General features: G+C 37.5%; 3 non-coding genes across 3 annotated transcripts; all 3 read right to left on the reverse strand.

Moving 5' to 3' along the window:
* Window positions 1–591: 591 nt before the first annotated feature.
* Window positions 592–663, reverse strand: Trnad-auc (transfer RNA aspartic acid (anticodon AUC)). The gene has a single exon. It is a non-coding gene; the product is annotated as a tRNA-Asp (tRNA).
* A 292-nt stretch (window positions 664–955) lies between these two features.
* On the reverse strand, window positions 956–1,027 carry Trnad-auc (transfer RNA aspartic acid (anticodon AUC)). The gene has a single exon. It is a non-coding gene; the product is annotated as a tRNA-Asp (tRNA).
* A 292-nt stretch (window positions 1,028–1,319) lies between these two features.
* On the reverse strand, window positions 1,320–1,391 carry Trnad-auc (transfer RNA aspartic acid (anticodon AUC)). Its single transcript has one exon. It is a non-coding gene; the product is annotated as a tRNA-Asp (tRNA).
* Between the last annotated feature and the right edge of the window lie 12,829 nt (window positions 1,392–14,220).

Here is a 14,220-nt window from a genome sequence, read left to right on the forward strand (position 1 = left end):
TGTAGAGCCAAATATAAATAAATGAAAGACGCTAGTAAATTACCAACTGAACATTTTATTGCACTACAGGCTGTTTCATGAGTATGAACTCAATCTTCAGGTGCTTGGCTCTGAATGATAGTCACAAGTGAATACAAAAAGCTATAATGAAGTCTTAAGGCAAACTGTTTATGTGAACAATAGTATGCTAATTAGCAAGTACAACACATCTCTATTTCCTGGACAGTCTATTGTTAACCAAATTCTTATTATCTAAATTACTGATACTTTAGTAGAAACTTTCTCCTATGTCTACATGCACTGACTAATTCGTTCCTATGGTTAAGTGAGCTGGTTTCAGGCTTGCATATAATATAATACTTCTCTTGTAAGCATAGATTACACCGTTTGTTAACATTTGAATATGGTTTACACTTCTTTATTATTCGCCATTTAATGTTATACTTTATGTTATCATCTTTTAGCTTCCAGAATATATATAAACACAAGAGGCAAAGAACATTAATTCTAAACCGCCCGGTGATATACTGAAATTTAATTAATTAATTTGAAACGATAAAGATGAGGAAATCTGTGAGAATGAGAAAAAGTCGCCCCAACCGAGACTCGAACTCGGACCGCCTGCTTGATATGCAGATGTCCTAACCATTAGACCACTGGGGCTTTCATGGTATTGTTCGAACTCGATTGGATAACGACTCTTTAACATTCTCGGCGTGGTACGGCGGAACAGCACTAGTCCTCAGTTGTACGCACGCGCAACAGAGATCATATTGATACGCCCTCATCTTTCAGTATTTTTATTCACAAGGCGGGATCTCCGAAGAGATACTTTTATATATATAAACACAAGAGGCAAAGAACATTAATTCTAAACCGCCCGGTGATATACTGAAATTTAATTAATTAATTTGAAACGATAAAGATGAGGAAATCTGTGAGAATGAGAAAAAGTCGCCCCAACCGAGACTCGAACTCGGACCGCCTGCTTGATATGCAGATGTCCTAACCATTAGACCACTGGGGCTTTCATGGTATTGTTCGAACTCGATTGGATAACGACTCTTTAACATTCTCGGCGTGGTACGGCGGAACAGCACTAGTCCTCAGTTGTACGCACGCGCAACAGAGATCATATTGATACGCCCTCATCTTTCAGTATTTTTATTCACGAGGCGGGATCTCCGAAGAGATACTTTTATATATATAAACACAAGAGGCAAAGAACATTAATTCTAAACCGCCCGGTGATATACTGAAATTTAATTAATTAATTTGAAACGATAAAGATGAGGAAATCTGTGAGAATGAGAAAAAGTCGCCCCAACCGAGACTCGAACTCGGACCGCCTGCTTGATATGCAGATGTCCTAACCATTAGACCACTGGGGCTTTCATGGTATTGTTCGAACTCGATTGGATAACGACTCTTTAACATTCTCGGCGTGGTACGGCGGAACAGCACTAGTCCTCAGTTGTACGCACGCGCAACAGAGATCATATTGATACGCCTTCATCTTTATATATATATACCACCGGCACACTACCACACAGGGCAGGGTCTGGGTGGGTGGGAAATAATATACAAATTGAATTGCGTCGTCTTCCATTTCAGGTGTGAATGTATAGAAATCTAGCGTGCCACCGTAATTATTTTCCCTTAAAGACAGACATTAGGAATATGCATGTACATAACTGTGATGATTAATCATCTGAATGCGTTTCCATAAGAAAAAACAAAACAATACAAAAATAACTTACCATATTATACTTTCCCGATAATTTAAGGGTGTGTGTGAAGTCATTCTATAAGAAATTAACTAAATATAATAATATAGTTTATAAAGGATATGTAACTCTTTTAAGGTCAAATTTATCTATTTACAATGGTCCTAAAAAGATATATAATATTTCGGTAATTTAATAATTTGATGAGTAATTTAAAAGAAAAGCATATTTTTAAATTACATAATTATTAATTTGCTAACTGAATATAAAGAAATAGTAAGGTGCATGAAGTTTTGGAGTACTTTAAGATTTGTTTGTGTTTTGTTTTTACATAAAAGTAGGAGTAGGAGTAAATACTTTATTTACATCTTTATTGCACAATATTTTCGTGTTTATTTAATATAACTAGGCCGTCAATGCATTAGATACATGTTTTTATATTTTAGGAAAAAAACAATTACTTTTGTAAAAGCATACCAGTTCTACAACTTCAAACGTTCCAAAGGTAACCAAAATCATAAGTGTTGTATTCGGATTAAGTACTGGCCGTGTAACAGGAGGTTGAGGGTAAGTTTCAGAAATATTTTTCATAAGCAGGGCCTCCATATTTGGATTCACTATCGGCTTAGCATCAGAGCTTACTAAAGATAGAAAGGCATTGCACATTGTTAGAAAACTACGCAAAATTCTACGACGGTAGTACACCATAAATAATATATTTTGCACAATCCATGTTTTATAATATAAGCACAAAATAGAACATTTTTCATTTCTGAGTACTGCCATGTACGTTATGATGCAGTAGATGTAAAGAGATGTTTAACAAATGTGGGGAAAAGAAGGTACTTACCAGTAGATAATGCTAGAATCAGTATTAATAGCAAAGACATTGTTCACTGAAAAAAGAACAACGTTCGACAATGAAATTTAAATTGTGATTTAAGTTATTGAAACACTAGGTTTGAATAATTATCAAGACCATCTGATATACAAAAAGGTGATTTAATTTGTTAGGCAATACATTACTGTATGTACTACCGGTACCTAATGACGAGTGGTTTAATTACTATTGCATCGGATAAGTGAAAAATGTGACGCTAATTCTGCTATCCGATTCTTAGTGCTGTATCTCCACATACTGTACGACAATATTTGCCCAGTATAATTTCGTAATACAGCTGTGCATAACAATCATGTTGTGCCTGTATCATGTAAGAGGTTAGGTTAAGGGTTTAGGCCTAAAGTCTATGATACTAGAATATATAGATGAATGAAATTCGAAATAAAACCAGGTGAGGAATTATGAAGGGATTTTAGGATAAAAATCGATTATGTGTAATAAAAAGCCAGTGAAGGTTTCTAATCACGGATGTGATATGTTCCTTAACCGGGCAGAGATTGATTAAACGGGCAGAAGCATTTTGGAACACCCTGCAGTTTGTAAAATCCTTAACAGGCCAACCATAAAGCAATGAGAGTTACAACAATCTAGCCGAGATGAAAGCTTAAAGAAGCACAGTTGATAAAGGCACTAGGCCTGCGGGTAGCATTATTTTTTCCCCATTAGGTTAAGGCAGAAACTATAGAGGGCATACATATATATCATGAATATTCATGATGCATGCCTGAGCTCATGACGTCATACTTGCAAAACCCACGTAACGTGCATAATCGGACTGGAGTTACTGTACTATTTTTCTCTCCATGTTGTTGTTAAAACAAAAGACCTGCAATTGTTGACGTTTTGTAAAAATAATTCATATAACTTTAAAAACATTAAACCAGGCCATTTCTTGTCTTATATATCAAAAAGTGCTTTTACAATGCCTATTTTTTTATGTACTGGATGGTGAGACTCAAAGTTAAGGTATTGGTCCATATGAGTGGGTTTTCTATATACGACTCACGAGTAGTTTTAGTTGCCCGACAATAAGAGAATCAAGGAACGGTATTTGGTTTTCATAGGTGAACTTGATAGTAGAAGATTCACTATCTCTCATAGCATCTAGACTAAAAGAAGATAGTGATTTGAAAAATAGAACTCTATTGAACATCGATGACATTATACAGTTATTAAAGTTCATTTTAACTACCACTTATTTCACATTCAGAGGTATTATCTACAAACACAAATTCGGAGCAGCCATGGATGGGAAACCAATTAGTCTCCCCTATATTTAGAGTTCCTAGAACAAAAAGCTATTGCCACTACACCAATTGAATGTAAAGCTCGTCTCTGGAAACGATATGTAGATGACATCCTAACTAAACATCTAAATTCATCTGAACCAGCTGGTACTATCAAGTTCACTTATGAAAAAGAAAAAGACAACCAAATACCGTTCCTTGACTCTTATTGTCCGGCAATCTGATAAATCTGTAAAACTACTCGTATATAGAAAACCCACTCATACGGCCCAATATCTTTATTTTCAGTCTCATGCATTGTAATAACACTTTTTGACCGTATGAACTCCATCAGACGAAGATAAACAGAAGAGGGTAACATTAAATCAGCACAGATGCGGATATCTTAGTTGGTCGTTCAAACAAGCAAAACAACAAATAGAAGTAAAACAAAAAGAAACATTCAAGAAGAAACTTAACATCACAGATAACAAAAATTGTGTTGTCATAGGCCTACCTTATGTTGCAGGTCTATCTGACCGAGTTAGTAAAGTGTTTAAAGAGTGTGGCATTAACACCGCCACGAAACCTCATTATTCACTTCGACAAATACTTGTCCACCTCAAAAATCGGATTGATAAGACTAAAGTAGGTAACTGCATATATAAAATTTCTTGCACAAATTGCGAACACACTTACATAGGTCAGTCGATGCGTTGGTATAAGATTAAAAGAACACAAAAAAGAAACGGAAAAGGTAACACAACAGATACAGAATTGCACTCGTCAAAACCGCAGAGAATCGGAGTATATCAGCCTTAGCAGATCATGCAGTCCACTCCAATAATGTAATAAACTGGACTTCACATAAAATTATTGACAGAGAATCGGACACCTATAGCAGACGCATAAAAGAGGAAATTTGGACAAAACACCATCAATCGAGACGAAGGCGCACACCAACTGAGAGTCACATTATAATATGACCCTAATAAGACAGACCTGGCCCTCTAGAGTTCAGTCCGTCTAATTACAGGTACAGTAGTCATTCTCCTGAAGAACAACTTATCTAATCTCTCGTTATGTATATAAGCATATTATGTGTTTACCTCACCCTCCCTTTATTAGAAACAGACGTAAACACGTGCTTCCATTGTCATACATGTGAGTATAATGATACAAGGCAACTAAATACGTATAATCATCATAATAAAGGTATTTTATTCAGTTCACTTCACATTTGATCATATAAAATAATGTTTACTTTTTAAAAATCAGCCGCGGTATGATCAATCCAACTTTACTTTTGCTAACTAAAATGTATGGATACTTAATTGAAAGGTTTTATTAGTAAGAACAGCCACAATATAAGAAATCTCTGGTCCATAGAAAGTAAATTTACGTATAAATTAACAAAAATAAATTGTACTGAAAGTATTTTTTTTTTCGATTTTGGAGATCTTTTTTTTATTACTGTTTATTGGTTTCTTGTCATTTTTATACAATATGGCAAAATAAATTAAATTAAACAAAAGAGATCAGCTATGAATAGCCATTTTATAAAAAAACATGTTAAGAAATCTAATACATATAAAACAGAACAGGAAAGGAAAATTTATTCTAAACCGCCTCGTGATATACTGAAGTTTAATTAATTTGAAACGATAAGATGAGGAAATCTCCAATCGAGTTTGAAAGATACCATGAAAGCCCCAGTGGTTTAATTGTTAGGGCATCGGAAGGTTCCGGGTTCGAATCTCGGTTGAGGCGACTTTTTCTCATTCTCACAGATTTCCTAATCTTTTCATCGTTTCAAATTAATTAATTAAATTTCAGTATATCACCGGGCGGTTTGGAATGTATTCGGTGCCTGTGATGTTTATAACTATATATAAATAACTATTCGGCTATCCCGCTTCGTAAATAAAATACTGAATATAGCCCAACCTCTCTTCGAAATCGGATCGGACTCTCAGAGAATGAAGTCATTCACCGAAAACGGATTCCGGAGGAGTAGACTCATGAGCATTGCAGTTGACCTTTGACATTGCCATAATAAATGAACTCTTTAATTACTCTCTTTGCAGAAGTGGTTGAAAGGTAGTAGTTTATTTTATTTGAAATGAGGTAACAAGTATACCTCTTACTGCCATCTTGTTGACATAGGCTATATATAAAATGGTCGCCGCTCAATAAAATCTTATCGTCAAGCGGAATGATTGGAAAAGACATAATACGCAAAGATTTTATTAGACTCAAGCACACATCATAAAGCATGACTTGTGTGCGACTCGGTTAATACGGTACATACATACTGCCGTCTCGTTGACATGACATGGAAAAGACAATACCCAAAGATTTTTCAAAAGCGCTCATAAATATATTTATTAATTGTACAAGTTTAAATATTTGATCTCTGGCTGCCATAAAAAGCATGACTTGTGTCAACCTCCTTCCCCCACCTCAGTTAAACCAATACACTTCTTGTTGCCGTATTTTGACATATTATACTGCATTTAAAAGGGTTGCCGCTTAATAAAATCGATAATCTCATCTTATCTTCAAGTGGAATACATGGAAAGGTCACAGTACATAAGTATTGTTATAGTCTCAAGAGCGCTCATATACTACACAGCCATTGTACTAGTGTAAAGATAATAAAATTTAAGGGTTCGAAACGGAAACGTTTTAGAAGTCACCGAACCCACAAAAAAAAAAAAAAATTAAAAAGTAAATATAGAAATAAGAATGGCAACCACACCTTATATTCATTTAAAATAAAAATGTTCCTGCCTACGCATTTTGTTTTTTTTTATATTATTAGGTCAGTTTGTGATGGTTGTGAGCATCTTATTGATCCACAGCCTTAAAACTCATTTTATTGGGAATTACACATACAAATAAAGTATCTATTTAAACATATCTCCTTTTCTAAATATACGTTTTTTTAAATTTCCCATTTCAATGCGGTTTTTAAAATAACATCTTTTATGATTTAGAATTTTTTTTTCTAGGTCTTCGATAGATCGTCTCAGTTTTACCCTCATTTTGGCAGACAGTCGTTCAACTGCGAATAAATAGTCACTAAGCTTTAGAAAAGGAATAGAAATACTGATAGATGAGGGCGTATCAATTTGATCTCTGGTGCGCGAGCGTTCAATTAAGTGACTAATGCTATTCTGCTGTATACCACGCCGAGAATGTTAAAGAGTCGCTCGAGTTTGAACTATACAATGAAAGCCCCACGGTTGTCTAATGGTTAGGACATCTTCATATCAAGCATATCAAGAAATATTTTTTAAAACAGATAGGTACAGGCCTAATAACTGTCTAATTGAGTTGTTATAGCATCAACATGTTAGCCTTGACATCCTCTACTTCTTCCAGTCAAAGTTCAATAATAATTATGCATTTACGCCCTCTACGGCAAATGGAACTAAGTCCATCACATCGAATAATGGTACAAACTTAGCAGGTTCGAAAAAAAAAAAGGAATGCACCAGCAACGCGTGCGGAGTTTAATCATCAAAAGGCCCACCACAATAAAGACGACCGGACACGTAGGACTCAAGTAGAATAAGATCTTTATTCGTTAAAACCAAATATCATAATAACATAACAACCAGCGGCCATAGAGCAGAGGGTCAACGCAGCTAGGGGCGCTAGACTGGCGTAATCATTTTTTTCTCTTTTCAAAAACACAAAAGTTAACAAAAGAAAAGAAAGCAAAGCAAAATCACTCAAAATTCCGAGGGCAAGCATGGGAAACCTAAAATATATAATATGTATAATACGTTATAAATCAAGAACATAGTCATACTAGGAAGTCTGGGTGAACGTGTGGATGTGCGATGAGACGACTGTGCTGGAACTTCCATTGGTGATTCTGCCGAGTTCTGTATGAAAGGTGGCTTGTCGTTCACCTCATTAGGAGAGGCTGAAAGTGTTGACGGTACATCGGGTGAAGGAAATGGAGACGGATCAATTGTGAAATCAGGCTCCTCATCAGAGGTGTCGCAGTGGCGTTGTGAGGCTGGTGTGGGAGGATGGTGAACGTCAGTCGGTAAAGTAAAACACTCTGATTTCTTTACACGATAAGTAGCGCTTCTCAATTGTGAGTGCGTAAACCTTCGGGCGTTGCACCACTTTCCATCTACAGAAACAACGAGATAGCGATCTCGTGCACAGGTCTTGCGACGATCTGTCCACAGGTAGACTAAATCACCAACCGTAATAGAAACGTCAGGTGCTGCACACGCGACGGGTGCCTTAGAATTTTTACTGTGGGCGTGATTAGAGGCTCTGGGGTGCTGTTGGCTGATAATCAACTTGCGGTCAGAAATAGGGATTTGGTCATGAGTGAACTGATCCCGCTGTGTCCACATTTCTCGAGACGACAATCCTTGAGTTCGGATACGGGAGTTAAGACGTGATGTGGCAACAGCAAGCACTGTTGGTTAGATGGGACCGCCACCAGGCTCTTGCCGAGTAATTCTGCTAATTCATTCATTCATTCATGCTTATCGCCTGACTTTATTTACTTTAGGCCTCTGGCCCCTAGTAATTAACAAAATAATAATTACATTGAAAATTAAAGCAATTTATGGTCACAAGATAAATGAATTAATTAATTTCGTTCTCTAAGCAAAACATATATCTTAACTTATAAGCATGATAAATATATTTAGATAGATTATCAATAATTATTGGATCCTGTGATGACATTAAACGGCAGAATTTAAAAGTATTTGAATTCGCGTACAGCTTTCTCTCCAACCGGGTTTTTTGTTGGTCTGGACACTCGGAGTGGATGGCTAGCCAAGCTGGCCGACTGGTAAACGGGAGTTTGGGGTCTCCAGTAATGAAATCACATATCGATGAACGTAGTACCGTTGACTCTATCGCGCCGTTGACGAATTAGCAAACTTGACAGTTGTCAACTGAGCAGGGTGGAGCGTTACGACTAGCAAAGTTGGATGGAACGTTGGCTGAGCCTGCCAAGTGCTGAATACCTGCTAGCAGTGGACAGGAAGGTGGACACACGGGGACTGACTGAGAATTCTCCCTGCATAGCTTTTCGAGCGCTTGAACGCATGGCTTACTGTTAGTTAGGACACGTGTGTTATGTCGAGACTGAATAATAAAAGGGCTAAAATGTTTAACAGCTGCCGCGATAGCCAAAGCTTCGATCTCGCAGGGTAGCCATGCTACCTGACGTGCACGGAGTTTGACACTAAAAAAACCGGCTAACTGTAGTTCATTCACGAGTAACGTATAAGATTGCGCCTAGACCATGACTTTTAACAGCACCATCCGTAATGATCCACAGTTGGTCATCGGGATGAGGTAAAACTATGACTTTGTGTGAGTCAAGTGCGTTCTGTGCTATTGCAAATGCTTCGTGTAAGGCATCGTACCAATGTATTGTATCTTTGGACTGTAAGCCAGCTATGGCTTCTTTCAGTGGAGCGATGAAAGATGGGCTATGAGGCAAAACGCGTGCTAACACCCTGATAAAGGAGCGTAAACCTCTTACCGTCGGTGGTGGAGTGCATGCCTTTAACGTTGAAATACGATGAGTATTTGCGCGAATAGACCTTAGGGACCAGGTCCACCCACCCAAGAATGGTTGTGGTTCGTGGACAAATCACCGTTTTGCTAGCAGACAATCGCAGACCACACTTGTAAATGCATTGGAGTAGACGCCGCCAATTGTAAATTAACTCCTCAAAACTGTCCCCTCCACAATAAAGGTCACCCGCAAGCTTTGCTACTACTCCCTCCTTAATCAAATCCCCCAGTACCCGACAAGTCAGCTTTTCGAGGGCGGTCTCTGAACCAGGCATACCCATGGCACACCGGACATAAATTCTGACACCTCGAAATGGTGTGGCAACGCCGCAGTACTTCATAGAACCGCGAGACAAAGGAATCTGGTAAAAGGCCTTTGTGAGGTCAGTAGTAATTAAGTGCTTCCATTTTGCGATATTACGTAGAACGGAGTTGACATCCGGCATAAGGGAGGGTTGGGGTCTCGCATATTGTCCGACCTCGGCGAATGCTGTAACCAGACGGTAGCCACCACTCTCTTTTTGACAAGGAAAGATGGGTTAAAATATTCGACTTGGACACCGACGTCCTCGGGGCGAACAAATACTTCGTCAAGCTCATCAAATTTGTCCTGTAGCTCAACTAGTTTATCTCTGGAGTATATACTGAGGAATTCGACCCTTCCTCTGAAAAGGCTGTACAGGTCCCATGTTAACAACAGCCTGGAATGGGCCAACATAGCCGTAATCATAGGATCGAAAAAAACATCGTATTCAGTAAGAATGGATTGGAATTGGGATTTAACATTGTGGGAGGATATGGCCTAGATCTAGCTTGATATAATCTGAAAACGCGACAGAGGAAGAAGGCTTACAGGGCTTAGGTGGTGACTTTTGGGGAATAGCGTTTTTGTCCGATAATGGCACAAAGGTGGGTTTGGACCTGGCAAAAATGTTCATGTCATTTGATAACCTGAGGTGTGTCAGTAGAGTTTGGAATACGTATCCTTCCCGCAACACTAGAGACCAAGTCAAACTTTGGCCAGGTTCGAGGAAACGTACCCTTACTATGTGGTTCGAGAGCAAACACGTCATCTTGTTGGATAAAGTCAGACGGAATGGTTACCTCGATAAATTCTCCCGGCCATACAGTGGTCTCCCCTTCAGGAGCACGAAGCACACAAGCACGGCGAACCATGTTATGGTGAAAGTCCTCTACCTTGGAACCATAGATGTACGTGGTACCGTCACCCAATTTAACTTCCCGCTTCGCGGGTCGGAGGGCGATGTAATTTAGCTCCATAAAAGGAGTTCCGGCAAGAATGTCGACGTCAAGTTTCTCGACAACGAGACCCTCAAATTTGAATTCCCTGTCGTCCCTTGTGAGAATAATTGTTGTTTCGCCTACGACCGAAAGTGGAGAAGATCCGTCAGCCTGATGGGCAGACTGAGAGCTACTTTTAATGGTAGCGCCAAGGGCAGTGGCAGCAGTAAAGGCAATCATGTTTCCTGTAGCCCCACTGTCGAGTGTGATTCTGGCTGTGTGGTGTTGGTGAAATGTGTCAAGGTATGGGGACTGGCGAACTTGGACTCGTAAACCTGTCGAGGGTGCACTATTATAACCAGGCTCATCCGAGGTGTTATCATTGATGATCCCAACGATTTGTCGGGCCTTAGCCATGTATTTCCGGTCTGACTCGGACAAAAGAGGACATTGAGGACTTGTGTTGAAAAAACTGTGATCGGAAAAATACCTTTACTTAACTAACATAGGAAAGCCTTTGTGGATGAGGGAGAGCCAGGTAAGAACCATCAAATTTTCCAACGAGGGTGAAAGTTCTTCATCCTATTGTATTTGGGCATCATGGTGGGAAATACCTTGACGTAGTAAATTATCATGGACGAAAGCAACTAAACGCTGATAGAGATCTTCCGGCCGTTCGATATCTTGTAAATGTATATCAGCAAAATCAATAAAATGGGTGCCGGTTGACTGGAATCCATAATGCAGTCGGATAGTTTTCCAAATTTGAGAAAGTGAAGAGGAGCTTTTAACAATGGTATTCTGGGAAATTATAGGGCAACAATTAGCGATCTGACCGAGCATGAGTTCTAGGATAGTTAGTTTTTGTTGGGCGGTATGACGACGTGCAACAGGTACATCCTCATTGTCGTCAGTTAAGCCGCGAAGGGGAGATGCCTTGGTTTTGGAACGCCAAACAGAACCATCTAGGAGAAATGGGGAAAAATTAGCGTCCAACGAGAGGGTGTAGATAAGGTTTTGTTTCCAGTTTTCAAAGGTATTTATAGTTTCATTCTTGGTTAAGCACCATTGCTTGGGTGCTCTAGTACCGGCCATGGTATGAAATGTAAACAGATGTCTAGGTGTTTTCAGTTGCACGTGTAAAGCAACAGCCGATCGGCACATGTGAAAGCGTAGAGTATGTGATGATCTGCTAGCTCGATTTGTTCGGCTAGGCCTACTGTACAGTGCCCACCACAATAAAGACACCGGACACGTAGGACTCAAGTAGAATAAGATCTTTATTCGTTAAAACCAAATATCATAATAACATAACAACCAGCGGCCATATATAGGACAGTGCATTTCGGCCGCCACTCATTTCGGCCGCCGGTTATGGAACGCCCAAATTCATGAAACTCCAAAAAGGACAAAATATGGCATGACCATTTCCGCCGCCAGGTATGGCGCGCCAAATTGAAATAGTCAGAAATAACTCATTAACTGTACAGTATTACAGTTTAAAAAAATAACTTTATCAAATCTATGGAACGCCACAGAGAACTATGGTCATTTAAACTAGAGATCAGTTGTGCAATGGGCTAAATACATTTTGTTTTTGCCGTAAGCATAGATTTAGTTTAGTTAAGTTATATTAGTTACGGTATTTTACCGTTTGAATATTTTGGTCAAAATGAATATTGATTTAATGTTTATTTTTTTATTTATTTTACAAGTCCCGAAGATGCGTGTGCTTTGTAAAAATGTGTTTCTTTTAATATGAATCAAGTCAAGTGTTTTTGACTGGCACATAAAAAAACCTTCAGCATCACCTCCTTCTTATTAAAAAAATATCATTAATATTCACTGTTTCTGGAATTGAAGACCGCCGATTCGGCTTAATAATACAGTATTTAGGCCTAGTAAAATATTAACATTTTAACACACATGGCGTGTCATACATATTTAAGAATAATTACAATTCTGGCGGCCGAAATTAACAATACATATTTAGTCCTTTTTGGCGTTTCATGAATTCCATAACCGGCGGCCGAAATGACTGGCGGCCGAAATGATCAGACACCATAGAGCAGAGGGTCAACCCAGCTAGGGGGCGCTAGACTGGCGCATAGTAAAGTTAATGTTCGTGAACAATATAGATTAGTATAGAGATTTAACCCACTGACAGTTACACATTTTATAGTATTTAGGAACAGTGTAATTCGATCTTCATATAAGATCTTGTATGGTGCAGACTACCTGGTTTTAAAATAGTTATTTTAAATGGTCGTCTGTGAATGATGGGCGGCCTACATAATAAATAGTATTTTTTTATTATTATTTACAATCGACAAGGAGGATATACCTGTAACTATACTACGATACGAACTACAGGTACAACTGTATAACCATTTTATATATACTACTGTATAATGTAAAGATAGTATATGTCAATATTTGAAAATTAGGACCATAAATAAAGCTATTATATGCATTGCATATTTACTTTTTATTTATTATTATTATGAGAAATTTAAAGAAAATAATGAAAAATGAGAATAATATGGGAACAAATATAATATTAATGTATAATGTGATGATGAATAAATAAAGTGGCAGTTTGCACTACAAAGGAGACACAGAGAGAGAGAGAGAGAGCAACTAGTAATATACAATAATAATATCTAGAATACACATTAAAAAGAATTTATATTATATTAACTTACTTAATTACAATTGTTTTTCTTAAAAACGGAATTATTTAATATAACTAATAACTTTCTATATGTATTAGAATTTGCATTTAGGAGAAAATATGTTCTGCGTAATCGAATCAATACATTATATTGGAAATTTAAAAATGCCTCTGTTTTATAAATTGGCCCTCTCCATAAATCTAAATCAAACTTGTTGTCAATTATTATTAAACATCTGAATTAAACATCTAAATGAAATTCGAAAACTATAGTAATATATTATCTACATGGAATTTTCTAGATTAAAGGCATTACATTTTATGATCAATTGTGTAACAAATATCATTCATTATTTCGGCTATCACTAAAAAGGAATATGATTGTCTAGGCCTATACATAAAATGACATTAGTGTTATAAAAATAGTGACCGCAGACAATATGAACATTACAAAGTCCGACACTTCAATTATTTTTTCTATTTTTTTGTTTTCTGTGTCTTCCAAATATTCGCATAGACGCTCAACCTTGTCTGAACAGGTGCCTGAACAGCACTTCGTCGCTTCTTCTTCTGACTCGTTTTCTTTGCCTTGTTTTTTACATTTGATACATGGTACCCAGACGAGAACTAATTGTATAACACGATATTTACTTAATTCATATATGAGACAGATAGTGCTGATCAGAATAACTGCCAAAAAGAATCTTCCTGTTGGTAGAAAAAGATATGAAATATTTAGCATAATTTAAAAGGCAACATTTTTTTTGTAATTAGTTTATTTTTCTTTAATTAACCGGGTAATTGCATATTAATTAAGAATATATAAATGATTAAGCTTTTGTGCATTCGATATTACAGATTACGGATTCTTCTAATAAT

This window comes from Antedon mediterranea, chromosome 3 (assembly GCF_964355755.1).
Source record: "Antedon mediterranea chromosome 3, ecAntMedi1.1, whole genome shotgun sequence".
NCBI classification, from domain to species: Eukaryota; Metazoa; Echinodermata; class Crinoidea; order Comatulida; family Antedonidae; genus Antedon; species Antedon mediterranea.